The sequence below is a fragment of the Triticum dicoccoides genome, chromosome 2B (genome assembly GCF_002162155.2).
Source record: "Triticum dicoccoides isolate Atlit2015 ecotype Zavitan chromosome 2B, WEW_v2.0, whole genome shotgun sequence".
NCBI classification, from domain to species: Eukaryota; Viridiplantae; Streptophyta; class Magnoliopsida; order Poales; family Poaceae; genus Triticum; species Triticum dicoccoides.
The window spans coordinates 646,479,807-646,495,270 of record NC_041383.1 but is presented as its reverse complement, the minus strand read 5'-3'; positions in this window follow the sequence as shown (position 1 = coordinate 646,495,270).

Below are 15,464 nucleotides of genomic sequence, written 5' to 3'. Positions count from 1 at the left end.
GCCTACATTGCATTGATGAACTGGAGCTAGTTCTGTGTTACCCTATGTTATAGCTATTACATGAGGAATCGCATCCGCCATAATTATCCATCACTGATCCATTTCCTACGAGCTTTTCGCATATTGTTCTTTGCTTATTTACTTTTCCGTTTCTACTGTTACAACTACTACAAAAACTCAAGAACTATTATCTTTACTTTTGCCACCATTACCTTTATTATCATACTACTTTGCTACTAAATACTTTGCTGCAGATACTAAGTTATCCAGGTGTGGTTGAATTGACAACTCAACTGCTAATACTCAAGAATATTCTTTGGCTCCCCTTGTGTCGAATCAATAAATTTGGGTTGAATACTTTACCCTCGAAAGATGTTGCGATCCCCTACACTTGTGGGTTATCACCACACGCCTTGCTAGCTCGGGCACGTGTTGAAGCAGGGTGGAGCGGCAGCGGACGGGACATGGGTTCACATTTAATGTGCCTTGTCCCATATGGTTAGCGATAGACTTAAACACAGTACCCTGATGCCACCTCCTGGTGCCACTGTGGCGATCTCCTTTCCTATAAAAGGAGGCCCAAGGCATCCAAGAGAAGGATTTGGATCCAGGAACAAGTTACGCTCATTGTAGCTAGCTCAAGAACAACAAGAACATCCAAATAGAGATTCTAGGCAGGAGTAGGGTATTACGCAAGCCGCGGCCCGAACCTGGGTAAACGCCCTGTGTGCACTGAATTGGCCTTCGATCCTACTCTCCTCTCAACCCCGCGCCCCGCAACCATAGTAGGGATCCTGTTTTGATCCCATAGGTGTCGTTTCCAGCGACAGCGAGATAGTCCGCCATGCTCGAGTTCCCCTTCTTCAGATTATGTGAAGCAATTCTGGTGTTGATTGACTGAGCTTGAGTTTTAGCAGCAAAAATGGCATGGATGTCCGCCCATACCTCGGACGACGTTTGGAGAATGACGACCTGGGCGAGGATCCCGCGAGAGAGGGACCCCATGAGGAACCCTTGAACTTGTTTCTATTGCGCAAACCAAAGAACACGCGCCATATGGACGCATTGTTCTTCTTTCCCGTCCTTGGTGACGGTGATGGTGGCCGGCGGTACGGGACTCGCCGGATCAAGGAAGTGTTGCATCTGTGCGCCTTTGATTTGTGGCAGCATGATGGCCTTCCATAGGAGAAAGTTGCTCCTTGTTAGCTTCTCTTGTGGTGGAGGTCCAATGGACAGTGTTGCGTGGGTGGTACTGGAAGATGGGGCAAAGATGGAGGAGGATGAATCGGTGGTGAGGGCACTCATGTTGCTGGCGAGGGCGGAGGAGGTAGTTCCGGTCATGGCTTTCGCTAGGGCTAGATGTATTTTTGATCTAGGAGGAAGAGACTCCGATGACCATGTAAACTATGATGGGAAGCGTGTCGGTGTCAAAAATGGCAAATCTCGGGTAGGGGTCCCAAGTTGTGCGTCTTAGGATCGACGGTAACATGAACACAGGATTTTACCCAGCTTCGGGCTCTCTTGATGAGATAATACCCTACATGTTGCTTGATTGACTTTAATGAGTATAGGGGTTACAAGAGTTGATCTACCCCGAGATCATATGTTGTGGTCTAAACCCTAGAGGTATGATGAGCAATGTCATAATGATCTATCGACTAGCCTGGCCTCGGTTTATATAATGTACCAGAGGCCTAGGATAACAAGATTCCTAGCCAAATACGCCGGTGGGGAGGAGTCCTTGTCTTGATCACCATGTCTTGTGGAATCTTTCTTGTATGCGGCCGCTGTCCGAACTGACCCATGAGTATACGGCCATGGGGTTCCTTGGCCCAATCTAACTGATCGGGAGACGACGTGGTGAGTACCCCCTGGTCCAGGACAGCGTCAGTAGCCCCCTGAACCAGTCTTCAAGTTGGGGACGCTCCTCGATTCTTCCGAACTGTTCTTCATCTTCGGTCGTCGGTCTTGGAAACTGGTTCAACAAATCTCATCTTCAATCTTGAGGATCGTCGAAGTGCATCCGAAGAGTTTACACGTCGGGTATCTGAGGAGCCCCTTTGAGTTTACGGCCTTTATCAATGCCTTGTTATTTTTATGCCACACCTTGGGTTTGAAGTTGTTCCCAGGCGGTGGTGTCCTCTTGCATCCGAGCTCCAACGCCGGACTGTATTCGAGGTATCTTTTGTAGCTGAGCACTAACGCCGGACAGTATCCGAGCTCCAACGCCGGACTATATCCAAGCTCCAACGCCGGACTATATCCGAGGTATCATAGATCACCTTGGTTCTAAAAAGTTGAAGGAGTTTAGCCAAGCTTAATGCTGGAAATGCCCTCTATGGAGCCAGTCACTAGCGCCCAAGCTTTATGTCGGACTGCTTCCGAGGTGGTGCACCACCCCTGACTGTGGGCTGGTTTTTTTATTGGTGCAATTTATTCTCTGCCGAGATATATAGCCAATAGCCCTCAAGGTGGGTGTGTCGGTCTAAAACCCGAGATGCACCTGAAGGAAAACATGAAACCGCTGATCCTAGTAGCCCCTGAGACTCAGGTCGATGCGCGAAATCGGCTTGAGGATCAACTCCTAGCTCGGCAGCATACATAGGAATAGAAATGCGGTGTAATATATTAGAGACAATAGTGATCGGCGAACAGGCCCTTGAGAGCCGTAATATACCATCTTGATGCCAGAAAGGTCCATATGGTACCTATTGTTGTCCGAAGACGCGTTTAGGCATAGTTCGGTCAGCCCGAACACTGAGCAGTTTGAATTTTCTGCATTGAATAGGCAATGCGTAGCCCCTGAGACACCGGTCGGGTGGCAACACCGGATCAGGGGATCGATGTGCCCCTTTAATATTTGTAAATAATAAGCCCGAAGCCTAGTAGCCCCCGAGCCTTAATGCGGGCACGGGTGGCCGAATTAAGGATCGATATAATCAAAAATTATGTGTAATGACTCTATGTATCCAAGTACTGTACATCATTAATGCTCGGATCCGCATTGTACAAAACTTTGTTGACCGACCATCAGCTTCAACCTCTTCAGCCAGTAGCTGAGGAGTGTTTTCCTACTTTATGAAGCCGTTATAAGGGCAAAGATTTATGGAAAACAAGGCAATCCGGCCATATGGTTTTATAAACAAAGGTACACGGAGAGATATGTTATATTACGTAATGTAAGAAACATCTTCCAAGGAAAATAGTCCCGCTATCGGTTCCTTTCTTTGGGTCGTCATGCTTATCATGATCATGAAACCTCACCTCCGGTCAATGTGGGAGGAAAATATTGAGGATTTAGTTTGGGGAAAGTTCCTGAACTCTATATTATTAATGAACCAAAATTATCACTTCCATCATTTCTGACCAATGAGATCCTTTAAGATTGCTAGCTTTCGGCTTCACCCAGTGTGAGGTACTTACTCGGATGACCCAGTAGTAACAATCACAGAGGTGCTCCCTTTACCACCTAGCCGAACAATCGGGAACGTAGGGGTAAGCACAGGAGCTAGGCAACCCAGCTGGGCCAAAATCTTAAGTCAAATTAATTCATATTTATGGCTTTATAACGATGATTACGGAAGGCGGCATTTGTATATTAAATACAAATACCGATGATATGTTTATTTTGACTCCGTTGCGACCGTTTATCAGTTGAAAGTGGCCCATCATCGGCTTCTACCCCTTTGTAGATACTACGCAGGGTGTTTCCGCAATAACAAGATAACCCTTAGCCGACGTCTCTGTGCCCGAAGGCGGTTGTGTTAGCGGGAACGAGGCAATCAGATATGCGGGCCTTATAACTTTCACTTAGTCATAGGAGCTTTAAACTGGGGAGGCTAGCTATGAGCCCCCGGTTAGTGTTCGGCGACAGCTGAGGTCAAGCTGTAAACACTTCGTCCAATGTTATGAACGGCCCGTCATTTAACATAGTCATCGGATCGCTGACCAGTTTACGCCTATTGTGACAGTCAATCTTTGGCTTTCTCCACTGAGGTGCTTAACCATGCGAGCTGGAAGCACAATCGCAGTGGTTCTCCCTTTGCACACCTAGCCGAACAAAGCGGAACGTAGGAGGCAAGCACAGGAGCCGGGCAACCAAACTATTGACCGAAGACACAATTTGAAACCGGTGCATATATAGCAATATCCGAGAATGTTTTTGCCGAATCCCTAAAGGTGTCCGGTGTTGAACGGCGAGACTTCTTCTGGAAACACAAAAATAGTCTAAAAGTGCTATAATCTTTTGAAAACAAAAAAACGTCGGTAAAAACTTGACGTCCAAACAAGATCAAGTGTTCGGTGCCAATCCGAAAATTGGAAAAAAATGTGCTTCTGTCGTGCTTTAACATGATGCATCTGATCTCAAGACTTCACGTGGGTCAGCCCTTTGCAACGACCAAGAAGGAAACACATTTACTATAAAACAGCTCATATAAATTTTAAGAGCCCCAAGTGACTTGGGTAAAAGAATTTTATGTATGATGATTGTATGTACCAAAGTACTTATATCACATCTGTGTTCACTCGAACTTTGAACACGTCTTAACCGACCGTCGACTTCTCCCTCTTCGGTTAAAGACCGAAAAGTGTTATGTACTCCACCTGTCGAGAATATCGACGGTGTTTCCGATAACCAGGCAATCGGGCCATAAGGCTGTAACAGATAAAGCGCGCTCAGGGAACTTATGCTATATTACTAACGAAGTGTAAGAAGCATCTTCGAAGAAAATAGTACCTCCACCGATACCTTTCTTTAGTTGCTCATTGTTATTATGAGACTTGTGCAATAGATTTTTTGTACTCATGAGTTCCGTTGTGTGTCGACCATGATTGAAAACAATAAGAGCGCTAGCTTTCGGCTTCACCCAGTCTGAGGTCCGAGCTCGAATGAACCAGTCGTGACAATTGCAGAGGTGCTCCCTTTACTCCCTAGCCAAACAATCAGGAACATAGGGGTAAGCACAGGAGCCAAGCAACCCAGCTTGCAGAACACTTAGGTCAATATGGTGCATATTGTGGCGTAATACACGAACAAGGAACGAAGTCGTACAAGTATAATCATATGCAAGAGGAAATGCTTCATAAAGGAAGCCCCCAAGTAAACGGGGTATTTGAATGTGTGTCACAAACAAAGTTATGACAAGGAATTTTTTCACAAACAACTTTTTGCCAAAAAAGTATAATGCTTGGTCGGACCGAACAAAATTTAAAATTGAAAGTTTCTGAGCATGAAAGAGACTTAGCTAGTTAATGTGTTCGGTATTGATGATGCGATCCAAGCTTGATGCGGGACAAGGTTCCAGCCCCCAGGCTGGTCCCAAGGTGGCCGAGCAAAGAGTTCGGCACTCCGAGAAGATGAAGCCCCTAGTCCAGCCACGGTAATGGAGAAGGTCAGCGCGCCAAGGCGACGACACAATTAGGTCGACGGAGACGAGAGCACGGCTCGGTCTGAGTCGATTGGCTGCACAGATAAAATAGTGCAAGCCAAAAGTAATGACAAATAAAGATAATAATGTATATTAAAAAAATTCTTCTACTTATTTAATACAAGTGAAGTAAATAATGAAAGAGATATGGCCTGAGCATCGAGGTCAATGTCGATGCAGGGCGTCGGCGTGACGCAGTGAAGGCGTGACAAAGCCCGAATTCACAGGTCGGTCCGAGTTCCGGATACGGCGTTTGCCGAACTATGCACGAAAACTAACCGAACCACCACGCAACCGTTGTTAATGCGACCACCATTTGATAAACCTGTGTGTATATGATGGAACAAAGCAGAGTAATAATTCCTTGGGAAAAATAAACCCAAACAAGCAAAAACTGCTAGGATTAATAGCACCTGGTTTATTTGTTGTAACGGTCCGAAGAAAGGTTACTCCCAAAATTGGGAATCGATCCGCACACCCATTGCCTGATGGGTGATGAAGCAAAGGCATGATGATGCTGGAAAAGGTTGGATTGCCGAGGCAAAGCCCGCGGTCCAGCTAATGTGATGAAGCTGGTTGGCCGGTGATGCTGAAGTCTCCAAGGTAAGTTCATGAAGGGATGACGAAGCCCCCAGTCCAGGCGAGGAGACGAAGCAGGTCGGTGAGGAGATGTTCAACTACCATGTCAGCCAAGGTGTTGAAGTAGTTCGGCGTGATGAACATCGGCTCGATGAAGCAACGGTTCGGCCATGCCGATGCAGGTCGTAACTTGTGACGTGGTCAATGCTGGCTTGATGAAGTGACCGTGTGGCAATGCTGGGGCGCCCGCTCCGTGTAATCCGTGGGGCGAAAATGTTGGTGACGATTTACCCTTCGTGATGCCGAACTATTGTTCGGCTGGCCGAGATGATGGTCCGAAGAAGTTGAGCTCGGCTCAACAAAGCGACGACGTGTCTATCGTAGGTCGGCCACCGTGGAGTGATGTTGTCGAGCTGGTTGGACACCGGCGCGATGGTCAAGATTATACTGTAAAAATACTTATAACATTAGTAGGATGTGTTTGAGAATAAAACACAATACCCCATACAAAAATTTCCTCCAAAAAGGATGTCCGAAATCCCGTTCATAAAGAAGATGAACTCGGGTCGGATTCGTTCTCACGCAGAAAACAGATCCGAAAAGGGATGCACTAATCGGAAGGTTTCTGGAGTTTGGACGGTTGGATCGAGCTGAATTTTTGACAGGTGGTAGATACAGGAATTCCGCAGCCGATCAACGGTTGGATCTTTCAAAGGACGTCTGAGCTATATGCTGGAAACCACGCTCGAAACTCGTCCGGATTCTCGTCCAGATTCAACACAGCTCCTGTATATCAGAGATTGCCGGAGATTCCTCCATCGGAACTTGACGAATTTTTGCAGTGTTGTTGTAGACTCAATTCCGCACAATTCAACTGAAGCAATTGTTTAGGCGACACTCAAGGAGGCGGTGGCGGCGTATACAAGTTCGTTGTCCAGAAAAACAGCACGGTCGCCCGAGGGCAATGTTGACGTTGAGCCTCCGAGCTCCATGGATGATTCCTCCATGATCTTGATGGAGATCGGAGTTGATGTTGATGAAGGCCCTCATCCGAACATGACGATCGGAGGTAGGGCGCAGTCCTCGGTCAAGCCAACGTGACCAGTCGAGCTGGTGACAAAGAAGCCGACGTCGCAGTTGATCTGCAGTCGAGCCATTGACCCTTTTTGCCGATCACACAGCAGAACTCTCAATGAAAGCACCATTTTTAGTGTCAAAACAGGCAGATCTTGGGTAAGGGGTCCCAAGCTATGCGTCTTAGGATCGATGGTAACATGAACACGGGATTTTACCCAGCTTCGGACTCTCTTGATGAGATAATACCCTACATGCTGCTTGATTGACTTTAATGAGTATAGGGGTTACAAGAGTTGATCTACCCCGAGATCGTATGTTGTGGTCTAAACCCTAGAGGTATGATGAGTAATGTCATAACGATCTATCGACTAGCCTAGCCTCGGTTTATATAATGTACCAGAGGCTTAGGATAACAAGAGTCCTAGACGAATATGCCGGTGGGGAGGAGTCCTTGTCTTGATCACCAAGTCTTGTGGAATCTTCCTTGTATGCGGCCACTGTCCGAACTGGCCCATGAGTATACGGCAATGGGGGTCCTCGGCCCAATCTAACTGATAGGGAGACGACGTGGTGAGTACCCCCTGGTCCAGGACACCGTCAAAGCGTATCTCCACCCTTTGGTGGCCGCATGTATATATTGACTCAGGTAGAACAGCCAGCCTTGGCGTACACGAGAAGAACTACCGCTAGGATATGTTCCAGAGGTTTAGAGTTTGAGTACAGGAAGATACAGAAGAAGAGATAGATTACAATATGAATTTGAACAAGATTCTATCTCTATCTATCTAACACGCGTGCCAAAGTGCGAGGCTCAGCCAGTCTCGCACTCTCTGGGATGGTCGTGTCCCGACGATCCACGAGAAGGCCGCCATGCGGGCGGCGGCCCACGACTTGTCTTCAGGTATCCCCACCACCCCCTCTGGCCCTTCTAGTTCTGGTTCTCGGTTCTCTGTGCTTGGTCTTGCTTCGTTATCCCATTTGGCTGAGGTGGCCACCGATAGTGGCATTGTGTTTTGTGGCGAGAAGGGGCTGATGCTTGAGCAGATTTCTGCTATTTGTGCCAAGGAGAGGCTCGATGGGGCCTTGGCTGAAGCCCGTGCCTGTGCTGCACGTGGTGACCCCAACACCCCGGCGCACACCGACCCTGGTCATAGCGAGACCAGGGATGGTGCGGCGCCCCCTGTTGAGGGGGTTGCGGCGACGCCCCTGACAGCCCCCCTCTTAGTGAGGATGCTGCGTGGGCGTCCCCCCACTCGCCTCAGTCGCACTGAACACCGAATATAGGTGTGTGGGACTAGTTACAAGTCTGCTTCCCTCGGACCGGAGGCATCCGTTGCCCCCCTACACGGGGGCGACGTGGCCATCCGGCGAAGGCATCCCCCCCCGACCCGCAATTGACGGGCGGGCTAGCTCGGCCCCGCTTGCGGGGCCTAGAGACTCCACTGAGGTTATTAAATGAAGCTCCTATGTTGGAACATTAGGGGCTTTGGCCTCACTGGCCGGCGGCGGCAGCTCATTGAGTATCTGCGGCACGAAGAGATCGACATTGTGGGACTTTAGGAGACGATTCGCTAGGATTTTAGTATCCTTGAGCTCTAGGGGCTCTCTCGCCACCAGGTTGCTTGGAAGTGGTTGCCTGCTATGGGGCAGTCTGGGGGCATCCTGCTCGGCGTCAGGGAGGATGCCTTCTCGGTTGAGGATATGGACCGAGGGAAATTCTTCCTGAGCATGTCTATCACTGACCGACGACTTCACCTTAGCTAGGAGGTGATTTTCGTGTATGGTCCTGCGGATCATGGGCACTCTGCCGACTTCCACGCCGAGCTGAAGACTAAGGTGGAGAGGTGCACCATTTCGGTGGTGGTGGTCGGTGACTTTAACCTCATTAGATGGGCTTCTGGTAAAAGCTCCCCTAATGTAGATCGGGCCTGCATGCATCTATTCAACGACCGCATTGCGGACCTTGCGCTCCGTGAGATAGCCCACGTAGGGGCTAGGTTCACGTGGACGAATAAGCAGGTGGACCCCATCCGGAGTGTCTTAGATCGGGTATTTGTGTTGGATCAGTGGGAAGTGATGTTCCCATTGTGCTCTCTCAAGGCGGTCACTCGGATTGGCACAGACCATACGCCCCCGCTTTTCTCTTCGGGCGATGAGGCCCCCCTAGGACCTGCTGCTTCCGCTTTGAGACGTTCTGGCTGGAGCAACCGGGTTTCTTTGAGATGGTTCACGACCGCTGGCTAGAGGTGGTCGCGTCCCCACCTCATGTGTTCTGTGTTGTCGATGTCTGGCACCACTATGCTAAGCTGTCTCGTTAGGCCATGAAGGGCTGGGGGCTAACCTTGGCGCTGAGCTCCAGGCCCGTAAAGGGGCCCTGTTGGATCAGATCAAGGTACTGGATGGCCTTGCAGATGGACACGACTTGTCTCCTGATGACTGGCTTAGGAGATATGCACTTAAGGCCTCGCTCATGGACATCTACAAGAGCGAGGAGCTGTTCTGGCAACGTCGAGGGGGCCAGAACTGGCTCCTTAAGGGGGATGCGAATACTGCCTACTTCCAGGCAATTGCTAATGGACACAGGCGGAAATGTTCCATCCCTTTCCTCTGGGATGGGGATACTCTTCTGGAGATCCCAGAAGACATCTCTTCCCATATTTACTCTTTTTCTAAGGAGCTTTTCAAGGCTGAGCCACGCGGAGGCATCTCCCTTTGCGCTGACTTTTGGCTGCTTGCTGACCAGGTTTCCGATGCGGAGAATGCGGAACTAACTCTCCCATTCTCCCCAGAGGAAGTGGGTCGGGCGGTTGCTTCTATGAAAGCCTGCTCGGCCCCGGGGCCGGACGGCCTCCTCGTAGTTTTTTTCCAGAAATTCTGGAAGATCCTACGTCCGGTGATTATGCCCATGTTCCATGAGTTCTATATTGGAACATTGGATATGGCTAAGATTAACTATGGTGTCATCCGTGATCCCCAAAGTAGTTGGGGCGATGGATATTAGGCAATTCCGACCCATCATGGTGATCAATGTGTTGGAGCGAATCTTTGCGAAGGTTTGCGCAACTCTTTATCCCCTGTGGTGGAAAGGATTGCCCACCCCCTTCAGTCCACGTTCCTGAAGGGCAGGCGGATCCATGATGGGATTCTTGCCCTTCACGCACTACAAAAAATACACTTCCGTGATGATACGTGTTTGTCACAGTAGGTCGCGTTTTCTGTCATGCATGTACATCCATGACAAATTTATGACAGAATCAAGATAGTCATACCTGTGCTGTCGTAGAAGTGTCCCATGACGTTACCAAAATTATCATCACGGAAGTGTCCACTTCCATGACGATAAATCGCGCGTCAGAGAAGTGCTTTCGTCAACGGTGACCAACACGTGGCATCCACCGTAACAGAACGCCGTTAAGCTATCGGGTCGGGTTTTGGATCCGATAACCCGTTAACAGCCCCGACCAATGGGGATTTTCCATGTGTAAAATCATCATTGGCTGGAGGAAACACGTGTCGGCTCACCGCTGGGACAGATGTCATCTGCTCATTGGACCGAAGGCGCCTATGATACGGTGACACGTGGCACGGCCCAACAGAGGCCCATTCCTCTGAAAAGGTCAGCCCGTTTGACTTGCTCAAAAGGTGGCGGGCCAGCCCACGGAAAGCCTGTTAACGGCATGTTCGCATATAGCACATTTACAACCCACTAACCCAGGGCCCGTTACGCCCTATCCGAATTAGGCCCAGTAGCGTCATCTGGGCCATCCAATATGATTCCAACCCATTTTAACTTCCGGCCCATGTGTGGCCCATGACTTCTTTCGGCCCATATGAGGCCCTTTGTAACTCTTGGCCCATTAACGGCCCGTGGTGAAACTGGCCCGTAATGAACAGTGTATCACGTTATACCCATTAAGGGCATGTTATTCCATTGGGCCGTTTCCAGCCCAAGTTGTCTTTCGGCCTTCTCGGGGCCTATTGATTCTTGGGCTCATTTGCAGCATTCGGTTACATACGGCCCGTTACTGTTATTTTTTGCTTGTGGTCCAAATTCAGCCCGTCGTTACAGTCGGCCTGTTTGCGGACGTTAATACGTTGGGTCGTTTTCATGTCAAAAAAACAGTTGGGCTGTTTTCATGGAGTTATCAAATATGGCCTATTAACGGCCCGTTATGGTCCATGAATAGTAGGGCCCATGATTGGCGAAATGATGATACGCCCCGTAGAAGGCCCATGGATCCTACGCCCCATATGAGGCCCATGGATAGTACGGCCCGTAGAAGGCCCATGGATCGTACGGCCCGTAGAAGGCCCATGGACCCTATGGCCCGCAGAAGGCCCATGGACCCTATGGCCCGCAGAAGGCCCATGGACCCTACGGCCCGTAGAAGGCCCATGGACCCTAAGGCCCGTATAGAAGGCCGATGGATCCTACGGCCGGAAGAAGGCCCATGGATCATACGGCCTGCATGAGGCCCATGGTTACAACAGTCCGTGTGTTGCCATGATTATTTTGGCCTAGTTACCAAAAATAGGCTATTGTGACTGCAAGCAAACAACAAAACAAGACAATAAGGAAATAAATAAGCAAGCAATTAATGCTACCCTATTACCGCTATTACACATATTACATCCACTGGGCATCAAAGTTCGCCACCAGTGCAAATATGGGGAACAAAGCAACACATTACATACACTGGCCATCAATATTGGCCACCAGTGCAAATAAACGCAGCAGCAAAACAAGAGCATAACTGAAACAACTTCAGAAGAGATCAAGAAACGTTATCTTGGGTATCCACCATGCTGGCAATAAGCTTAGCAAGCTGGTTAGCTTTGTCCTGTTTGGCGCTAAAATCCTCCAACGCTTGCTGTTGCACCAGAAAGTATGCATCTGAATGCTCCAGGGACTTCCGCAGTCCTTCCGCTTCTTGTCGCAACACAGCTGATCGATGTCTTTCAGCTTGTAGTTGAGACTCAAGAAACTGAACTGATTCAGACAGTGGTTTGAATAGCTTGTGCAAGCGGTAGTGGCCAGTAAATCGAACACTAAACCAAGACAGGACTTTGGGGTTGTCTCACTGTCTTCAAGATAGTCTTCCTTAGCTGTTTTATCAGCTTTGTTGGAGACCAACAAGGATGTGTCACTATCCTGAACCTTATCTGCATTCTAAAAGAAGAAACAAGCAGACACATAACAAGTTTAGCATGTACTAGTATATGAAACTCATTTCGGTGAACCAATTCATTAGTAAGGTGGACAGGATTAAACTACCAAGTCTTCTATTGCCAAGTACTAGTACATAATAAAAGCATCAAACAAACATATATCTATGTCCTACGGTCACTTCATTGTCTTGCCAAACCAAAATAGAGACACGGTTCAAATCATATCAGCTCAACACAAAGTAGCAGTGAAAGAATACAAAGCGTGGGAAACTCCACGACACAACAAGATTTCAGATGGGTACCACGGGTCTACATGTACAACAACACTATTGGCTCTGTTGTGATGTTAGTAATGTGCATGATATGAAAGTCAACTGTATACACAATTGAAATTGAAATCAAAAGAGCTATTGATAAGAGCAAACCTGTTAAAGAAACATGCGTGAACATACCTGCTGTGCCATTGGAGTTTCGATTGGATCCTTCAATTTAAAAATAAGTTTGTATCAGTAAATACAGTGATACAAGACCAAAGCAATCATAGTTAAAAATAGGCGCGCCTAAGCGAGCGCTTCAGCGCGCCTAGGCTCTAGGCGTTCGCAAAATGCAGTGCGCATAACTACGCTTAATCTGTGCATAACTGCGCATAAGCATGCGCTTTGGTCAGTAAAGCGCAAGGCGGTGGCAAAACGAACAATTAACACCTAGCGCTTTTTTGAACTATGGTAGCAATGGAATCTTAAATTAGAACAGTTGTTCTTCAGGTTTAGGCACTTGTTCTACATGAGTAGAGTACAGTAAGACGCAAGAATATAATACTTAAAAATAGAAAATGAGCTCATAGACCTTACCACATTCTTGGTTCGGGACCAGTACAGAACAAGGCGTTCCCAGTCATCGTCCAGTAAATGTGTCTCAGGAGAACGTAAGGGAATTTGATGAGTTTCTTTGCCGGTGAAGTATGTTTTCTTCAGGTAATTCCAATATTGCCACCAAGCATTCTTGAAGATAGCAGAGGTATTAGCACAGGTTACCTCATCCTGAGTTTCGAAATCGGCCCTTCTCTATAGAGAAAAATGGGAAAATTTGTTGTATTATAACCATCATGGAGGTAGGATGTATGGGACGAAGCAAAGTAATTGCCATGAATAACATTACTTACACATAACTCCTGAACAAACACCTACAACTGGCATTTTCCTTCATCTTCAGTATAATATTTCCAAGATGGGAAGATACACACATACGACTTAACGACATCAAATGCGATAGATGCTAAACTATGACTAGCTAGTTGTGCTTCCTCCACGGGAATAGGCATACTAATTGGTGGAGTTAGGGTTCGCCGTGATAGTACTGGCCCTTTGGGCACTAGAGCTGCCTTACTAACTGCTCTTGTTTGGGAGCTCTGTGGTGGAGATGGTGCTGTGTCAATAGGAACTGGGTTACTATCGGCTGGGGTTGTGGTTAGATTGGGTGAAGCCGGTTCTCCGTCCATCACAGTAGGGGTACAATCTGCGAGAGTTTGGGTTATGTGTGGTAGGGTTCTTGTGCATGTACAACCGGGGTGCTATCTCCACCAAGAGGTAGCACTGTTTTATTTGAAGACCGTATTTTTATTCCGCTAGATACTGGCATCACCCGCTCCAATTCAAATGGCTGATAAACAGGAAACATAGTTGAATGTATAGACATTGTATGAGAGACAGATGCAATAGATAGTGTGGAAAAAAGAGGGCATAAAATAGTTGACATGTATATTGTTTAACTAAAACGGATAGCATGACATAATTTCACATATATGATGTCTATCTAAACTGGATAGCATAGCATAACATAATTCAAAGATATGATGAATAACTAAACAGGATCGCATGACATAATTCACCTACATGTGTTCTAAGTAATCAGGATTGCATCATTTAATTCACATATGTGATTTATATGCTAAACAGAGGGCATTCGATATGATGTCTGAACTAAGAACATGGTGTTGAATATTGTGTATTTGATGTATAAACTATGCAATGCAAGACACCGTATGCATGATATGAGCAGTATAACCGTGCTAAGTTAGAGCATACACCTCAGTGGGGGAATAGGTCTGGTCATCTGTCTCTGAATCCATCTCTGAGGAGCTATCGGGACCCAACAAGAGATCTGCTTCGACATGTAGCACTGTCTGCTCTGAAGGCCTTGTTTTCACTCCAGATTTTTTCATCTCCCACCCAAATGGCTGATTCACAGGAAGAGTAGTTTAATATACAAACATTGTCGACAAATGGAAATGTAATGAAGAAAAGGATGGGCAAGATATCATTCAAATATATGATGCCTGGTTAAACAGGATGGCATTGCACATTTCACATATATTATGGCTGGCTAAAAGACATGAGACTGCATAATTCCCATATATGATATAGAAACTAAACAGGTCGCATTACAGAACATGTCTAAACTAACCAGATGACATATATGATGTCAAAAGTAGGCACTGCAAGGCAACATATGCATGATATGACTAACATCATCATGCCAAGGAAGAGCAAACACCTTGGGGGGTAAATAGGAGTGGTCAGCGGAGTCTGAATCCGCCTCAGAATAGATATCTTCCTCTGGATTACAATCTGGAGAGGGGTGGGGAGGGTTTGCCATTGAACCCACCATGGAGCGATGTCTGCATGACATTGTATTGCCACGCAAAACTCTTCTCTTTTTCTCTACATGTTCAGCATGACTGTGTACAATATCTGACATGCATACAAAAAAAATATGGTGAGATTATGTAAGGAGAGCATGCAAAAATTTAGAGTGATGGTAACAACCAGTGGATCGACGTTTTTCCGTTGAACCAAAATAGCCCTAATGGATCGACGTGAATGTATAGTAATAAGTGATGCAATAAGTGTACAACCTCTTTGCCGTAGCTGTGTCGACCTCAGCATCATTGGGTTGGTCGCTGAAGCAGTTGAGGCAGAGGTGGTTGTCGGAGGTGTGGAGGAAGATCTAAGGAATATGTAGATGGCATCCAAGGCACTGCTTTGTTGTGATGGATCGTTCTGTCGTTGGAGCAGCTCCGGTGAGCCGTAAGACGTCAAGGCTGAAGCAGCACAAGACAGACATCGTCAATCTCAAGTGGTATTCTAATAGCATCTCCAGTAGATGATGTAAAATGGATGTAAAATTAACATCACCAAAAACTACCTGACT